Below are 7,568 nucleotides of genomic sequence, written 5' to 3'. Positions count from 1 at the left end.
AAATGATTTGCTACATTAAAGAACAATATTGTTTGGAGCAAAGTAAAGCTCTATTTCTTTAAATTCATAAAGAATAGAAAGATTTGAATTCATAAAGAATGGATTTTTTTTTTCATTATTTCATTAAATCGTATTGGTTTCAAAACTCAAAGGTTGTTGTAAAACCCACGATTGCTTGCTACAGAATTTAACCTCGAGATCATAACAGAACATATGGGTTATTTGTGTGTAGCTCATCTCCAATTAAACTGGTGCCATGTCTACGATCGTAAATCGATATCCAAATTAAAATCCACACATAGGCATGCCAACGGGAGGTCTGGCTTGGGTCACGTACCGTCCAGCTAGCATTAACATACACGGCTTCCTAAGCTGTTTCCAGGTAAGCTCCGTTATGGAATTCACCCTGGTGATGCAGTTAAACCCAACCACCGTGAATTATTGTGATAAGGGTTCCTTCAGATGAATGAGTATAGAAGTACTGGGCGGTTTCGGGTGGGTGACATCGTGACACCGGTGCGAGTGACGTTTTGCAGACGTGTGATCAGGTTCAATAATTCTTAATTTACACTGTTTGAGAAAAGAAAGCACTATACTTTATTTCTCTTGTGTGCAAAAAATTAGATAACTTTCTCACTACTAAGGAGACAATTGTTTAAAACCACCTTTGTGCGTGATTATAATCTAATTACGCCATTGAATTCAGCATTCAAATGTACACCAAGAATAGTCACTTACGTAATTTTATTTATTTCGATAAGTTTTAAATCCTTGTGGGTGACAATCTTTATAACTGATAAGACAAAAACTATGTTTATAACATAACAGTGTTATCATTACACTCGAAAAAATGATGGTCCACTCTTAGATTATAACTTGTTTACATTTAAAAAAAAATATCATGGCAAAGTAGATTTCTACGTTTTCTTCATTTTGCAATGCGAATGGTTACAAGAAAAATATTCACAGTGTATGGGAGCTCTACAGAAAAACTAACACGTCTGAATTGTACACTGATTTGTACCTATTGCACTGGCCAACTTACCTGTGCGAACAAGCCATTCGTTATACATACCTACCTAGCAGCAATTCAAAGGCTACTCATCAAAGCAGCTATTCTATGGCAACCGAAACGGTAGGTACCTACCTACTATCCCAAGATACAACCATCCGTTGCGAGTGAGAGTGACCGTTTCGGACACTCAGTCCAGTCAAGAGATGTCTTTGTTCAGCAGCTAGGAAAATAATTTAGAAGGAAACTTTTCGGACAGGGATACACTTCTAGGGACGATATATCTTATGCTTAGTCATTTTCAGTCTGCCGCAGCTAAAGGGGAGGAAAAACTTTGCCCGGCGTTCAGGCGTGTTTCCGAAATCGGTATCCTTCGTTGGTTTCACCGCCGCGCGCCTGGGAGAAAAGCCATAAAAACTAAGCAAAGCCCAAATTTATTCCAGCTTCCAAGTGGGTCTGTGTTTACCTTTCACAGATTACTTCTGGACTATTAAAAACTTGTTCCACTCGACTTGTTCTCCCACTACTCTCTGTGCATTGTGTGCCATGGGGCAAATTACATCCCTCCATTTAGGGTTCATCGTTGTATGGCTGAGTGAAGTGGTTCGGAAAATTTAATATGCTGCGGTAGTGTTTTTTTTAGAGTGCGATTTAGTGGATACGAGCCATAGTAGTTATATAGGACATGCGTCAAACTGCCTCTGAGCTCGTATTTGTGTGACAGTTTCTACGACGCTTGGTAGCGTCTACATCATCATCAACACGTTTTATAGGCTGTCTCTGTTTACTGCCACTAAACATTTTGACGCATGCTAGGACCTTGTTTAGAGTCACTTAGCATACGTGCAACTATTACCGAAATTTTGTCTCTGAATTGTAAACTAAGCACTTTTTACATTCAGCTTAGAAAATTTTCACGAGTTGTCAATATATTACAAGTTGACAAAATAAGAAAATAAATCAAAATTTCTACTGGCTTTGTCTGCTTTTACGCAATACACTTGCGAATTCCATTGGTGTATATCTGTTCCAAAGGATAATGATTTATTAGGTCGATAGCTCGGCGCTACATAAAGAAAAAGGGGGAATACATAACAGATTTTAAAAGTTGACTTGGAAAACGCCCGAACTGTGAATATTTTTCTGAGGTCATGTGGTTTTGGACAATTTGTTCATGTGTTTGTATTAATGCGTATGAGTACGGAAAATCCTGCAATTATGAAAGTACTTGATTTCTGTTGTTGCTGTTTGTCTTATCTGTTTCAATTTAAAATAATTTAAGCTTTTATTGATTTTTGATTACCAGTTCCTCACCGGCTACGCTACGCCCACCCCCAAACGGCTCTTTTGCTTCCTAAAGCAGGCCATTTCTTGATTAATTTCAATCAATTTCTTGATTAATTTCAATTCAATTCAATCATTACTATTAAGTGTTGGCTTGCAGATCTGTGAATAGAAACGGTTTTATTATCACAAGAGATTGAACTGAGAAAACCCTTTTAAAAAGTGTGCTTGAAACGTACTACTGGTGATTCACGACAATATTACATAAAATGGCAGCCTTAGGTTTGCTGCGATGCTTTAACGTTATACCTATTCATTTATCACGCCACAGTGAAAAGGGTGAGTCGATAATAATTGCAACACTTGCAAACATGCATAATTTTTTCGTGTTTGCCCGCAATTATTTAAATTTGGCCCAGTTTCTCTTTGGAGTATATTGTTTACATCCACCAAATTTTGCTGTTATCACTGAGATTCCTGTCAAGATGGAAGTAAATCAGCAAACCGTTCGCGAACGGATTTTGTTCACCAACATGCAAAATTCTAAGCTGTCTCCCACCGCTTTGAGAAAACTGATAGGTATATGTCATCCAACCGTCTCAAAGGTCCTCTAAAGGTTCCAGGAAGAGATGACAATGGCCCACAAGTCAGGAGCAGGAAGAAAGCTGGGAACAACGCGTAAAATAACCGACACACAGTACACTGCACAATACTATGCGATTTTCGAACAACAATATGAAAGTATCCGTTATTTTGCGTTTTTCTTGAAAAATATGAAAATTGCTCAACATTTTTGTAAAATAGAATAAAATTATTCCCCTCAGTTTAATATAATCAATTGCTCCAATATTCGTTCTAGTTAAAAAAATTCAAACTTTGTTTACTGTTCATAAAAATAGGTCTTATTGATCCCCTTATCTTAATAAAATTATATTGCCCCTCTTGTAAACCGAAATGTATCCCTATCTTTAAGATGGATGTAAAAATGTTCCCCTTGAGTTCCAATATAAAAAAAAATATTAACTCTGGTGGACGAACCAAGTCAAAACCGAGTAAATTCTTTCTTTGGCATATTTGTCTATACAATAAGGTATGAAGATGCAAAATTAGCATTAGCATGAACCCAATAACTGTACAAGTCGTAGTCCATGATTGACCAGAATAAGCGAAATTTGTGCAATCAACGAATGGGGCTTGGGAGTAGCTATCCATTCTCAATGTGTACGTTTCGAGAGTTCTATACTTTGAAATACCAATGACGGTGCCGACCACGCCCTGATCGGGGAAGGAATCTGAGCATTCATCGTCTATAATAAAGCAATAATATTTGGATACTTATGAAGAAATATGTTTAACATGACAATCAATAATATAGTGCATGTACTACTCCAAAGTATATGAAGGTCAAGGATGTAATGCACCTCAGAGCAAATAAAGAGAAGAATTCAAACGCTCATTGCACTTTTCATGCGAACCACCGCTCTTCTCTTCCACAATAAACCTCTTCACTTCGATGTGTTGCTCCCATACGTGCATTCTACTCCATGGCTGCACACCTCAAAGAGTAGAAATAAAGAGGCTCTTTTGTGTGAATCTAGGTCCCACGCCCACAGAAGCATGAAAGCAACCAAAAAACATTTTAAAAACTGAATTGTAGTTTGATTCGCCTTCCTACCTGCTTGCCAGTGAGGGGAGGCACAAAAAAGTGGCTCTTCAAGGTGACTCTTTGAACGAAATTATCCAGCTCTTGGTGCACAGATCTTTCTCTTTTTCGTTTTCAAGTTTCTCTTTGTGCGGTCGTTCTGCACATCGCAGTGTTTTTGTGTTGCTCTATTTTTCATCGGGGCTCTTTGTGACACATTGTGTGAGCAAATAACAAGCCTGATAAAGGTACTGAATACAATGAGAGCAATTATTAAAATTGATTCACGATTGAATGGACCAAAATTAACGAATGAATATGACAATAGTACAATTGATCTTCAAGCTGATATGACTGCCGCAAATTGGTAACTGGATTTCGACTCTTCTCGCGAATTCAGGTATCAATACTCATACATGATTAATCAGTCATCGTTCCACTCAGACAAGACCATGCATATTCCCTACGCACATTAAATGCTTAGTGGATTAGTTCCCTAGTTGGTCCAATAAACAAATAAAGAAATTAGTTTGCTCAGTCTAAAGAAAAATCAGCTCGATTGGCATCACCCGGAGGATACGTGTTCTCTTACAATGCCATCAAATCAAAGAACTTTTAAAATTACTTACTAAGGAATTCCACGAAGCTCCGTCGGAAAATCTTTAAAATCCTGACCGACCATCTTAGATTCCGATGAAACTTTACACGTTTAACCGGCATGGAAGACTAGACATTTTCCACAGTTAATAATATTATCTTGACTCAAGAGCAATTTTTTAAAAGGGCGTAGACGTTTCTGCGTGCATTACTTTTAAAAAAAAATTCAGTTCCTGTGTTTCAATCAGCAAAAAACAAGTTACAGGAAATTATTTTGTACGAAAATATAAACACTGAAAAAGTGCTGTGTCATTTTTCACGAAAACAAAAATTTATGCAAAAAATGTAAATTGCAAAAAAACCCTTTTTATGTTTTGTCAGCTTTCAAACGGTTTACAAATTCACCTTAATGTCAAAGGGAAAGTTTCAGTAAATTTTGTAGGCTTTTTGAAAAGCCTATTGTTGTTGATGGAGAAACACGAATAACTTATGTAAAGGTCGTAATGAAACAATATAATTGTATTTTTAAAACAAAATTTAAAATATCTCAAGAATAACTACATTTCAGAAATTGTTTGTTATGAGCAATTTGATTTGAAATGGCGTTTAGCAGAATATTCAAAAATCAAATTGTATTTTTGACTGCAAATACAGTGAAGATCCGATTTTATCAGCCCCCGATTTTATCTATCCCCGATTTTAACAGCTTTTTGAGCCGATTTTATCAGCCTCATATGAAAATTGATAGTTGGTAGTTTGATGGGATCTAGCAGATGAACCAAGTTGAATTCGAGTAAATCCTTTGGGACCATCAATAAATGACGTAGCATTTTTGAGCGATTTTCAATACCCCCCTCCTCCCGTCACAAACCTCTAAATACCCCCTGGTAATTACGTAGCTTGACAGCAACCCTACCCCCCATGTCGCGGTAATTTTTTTTAATTCTTTATTCCCCTTTAAAAAAGCTACGTAGCATGATATGACCCCCTACCCCCCCCCCCCTGTCGTAACACATCATCACAAAATACAAAACACCCCCCTCGCCCCATATAATGCTACGTCATTTATGGATGATCCCTTTTTTGATCATATTTTTCTTATCCTAGAGTTCCGATATAAGCAAAAAAATTATTTCTTTTTAAATTTTGCACTGTCAGAAGGGAAATTTAAGCCAAATAATCAGGAAAGGTTATGAGGCTATATCTAGGGACTAAAGAAGAATATCTTAAGAGCTTAGGTTTCTTAAAAAGAAAAAAAAATATTTGTCCCAATTTTGTCAATGTCCCCGTTTTAACATCCCAAAATTCACCAAGGGGCCGATAAAAACGGGTTTTCACTGTAGTATAAAAGATAAAAATATGTCAAAATTTGTTGTAAGGAAAACTTTTTAAATGAAAGCTTCTTCATTGATAGGGCGAGGTAGAAAATCTTCTAGCTTATAATGAAATTTAACTTAATCTAGACTCATGAACTTAAATAAAAAATGCCATTACATGCAACTAACCCTAATGTATTCGAAAGCAATCTAGAAATTGTAAAACCTTAACGCTGGAACAGTGCGATGTAGTATAACACATGAGTAAAAGTGATACCCTAATTATAATTTGAACTAAGTCTGTTGGTCGGTTAAAAGGTCCAAGCGGAACTCAGTTAAAAGGTTCACAAATTTTGCTAGATTGGCCACGGGTCACTAAGAAAGCCCTCGTATCCCATCACATCTGGTCCTTCGAACCGGATTCGAAGGACAATCCAATAGTGTCTGTGGTCACGTTGGCACGAAGAAACCTGTACGGTGATAAGGTTGGCGATTTTGCTCGCACCCAAGCCGAGCCAAGCCTGATAGTGACTATTGTTCATGGTTGGCGCATTATCAACCAAGCTTACTTTCTACTTTATAAAGGGTCAGTTAACCCAAGCGACGCTACGCTGGCGTCTGTAAGTGCGTGAAAGGTTATGGCGGAAAACCAGTGATTAATAGCAGCACCGATTTCAATTGGGACAATTTGCTGCTTTCAGTGAAGCGAACAGTGTTTGAGTCGAACTAAAAGTGCTCAAATTTCCTTGGTGGCCACCACGTCCGCGACAGGAAGGATTTTCGTTTCGTTTCCGCGTTCGCGACCCGCGTCGGGAAGGATTTTCGATTCGATCCGGGAAGGAGAATTCACGTGTCGTCGCGTGTGCAATTCGTTTATTGTCGTTCGGATAACGAAATCGTCGGGAAATGGCCACCAAGAAGTTCAAGGACAAGAAACTGAAGGACAAGTTTACAGTCCGTAAGTCACTCGTTTCGTCACTAAAAACAGTCAAAAAAATCATTATTCGAGTTCTAAAATTTTGTAAAAGAAAAAACAGCTAGGGTGGATGTACCAATAGTCGCATGCTCAAGGAAAACTTTTGATATAAAATCTATTAATAGACCTATGGGCAATGTTAATACATTAAACGAAAGCTTTCAGTCCCTACTTCATAGGAAAAATATAAAGATGGCTTAATAACCAATTTATGTATTCAAAACCGTATGTACCACTATAGGAACACATGTACCAATAGTGGTGCAATCGCTAATTTCGGTTCCTATTGTTGCAAATCCCATTGCTTTCTTATGGGACATGCAACTATAGGTACGCTACATCAACTATAGGTGCAAGGGAGTTCAAAATTCTAAGAAAATCATTTTTTTCAATAGTTATTTGAGCAAATTTCAAGGATAACAGTTTTATTGTTGCATAATTTTAGTGCGATGAATCGATAAAAAAATATTTGTTGATGGTTGGTACCTTAGTTAGGCGTATAACCCACTACTGCAACTATTGGTACCTCTCAACTATAGGAGCACCCACCCTACATTAATATAAAATTGAAAAAAGGTGCGAAATCGGCAGTCCCAAAAAGTAAATTTTTATATAAATTTTTTTTTCGGTATAACATAAAATCTCGACGTTTCATGCATTTTAAAGATTTTTGGCATCAAAAATACGAATTCGATTTCTGAAATTTCATGAGGTCCCCCCTTTGAAAAAAAATTGAGCTCC

Source organism: Topomyia yanbarensis, chromosome 2, assembly GCF_030247195.1.
Source record: "Topomyia yanbarensis strain Yona2022 chromosome 2, ASM3024719v1, whole genome shotgun sequence".
Classification (NCBI taxonomy): domain Eukaryota; kingdom Metazoa; phylum Arthropoda; class Insecta; order Diptera; family Culicidae; genus Topomyia; species Topomyia yanbarensis.
The sequence above is the reverse complement of the archived record's forward strand: the minus strand, read 5'-3'. Positions refer to the sequence as shown.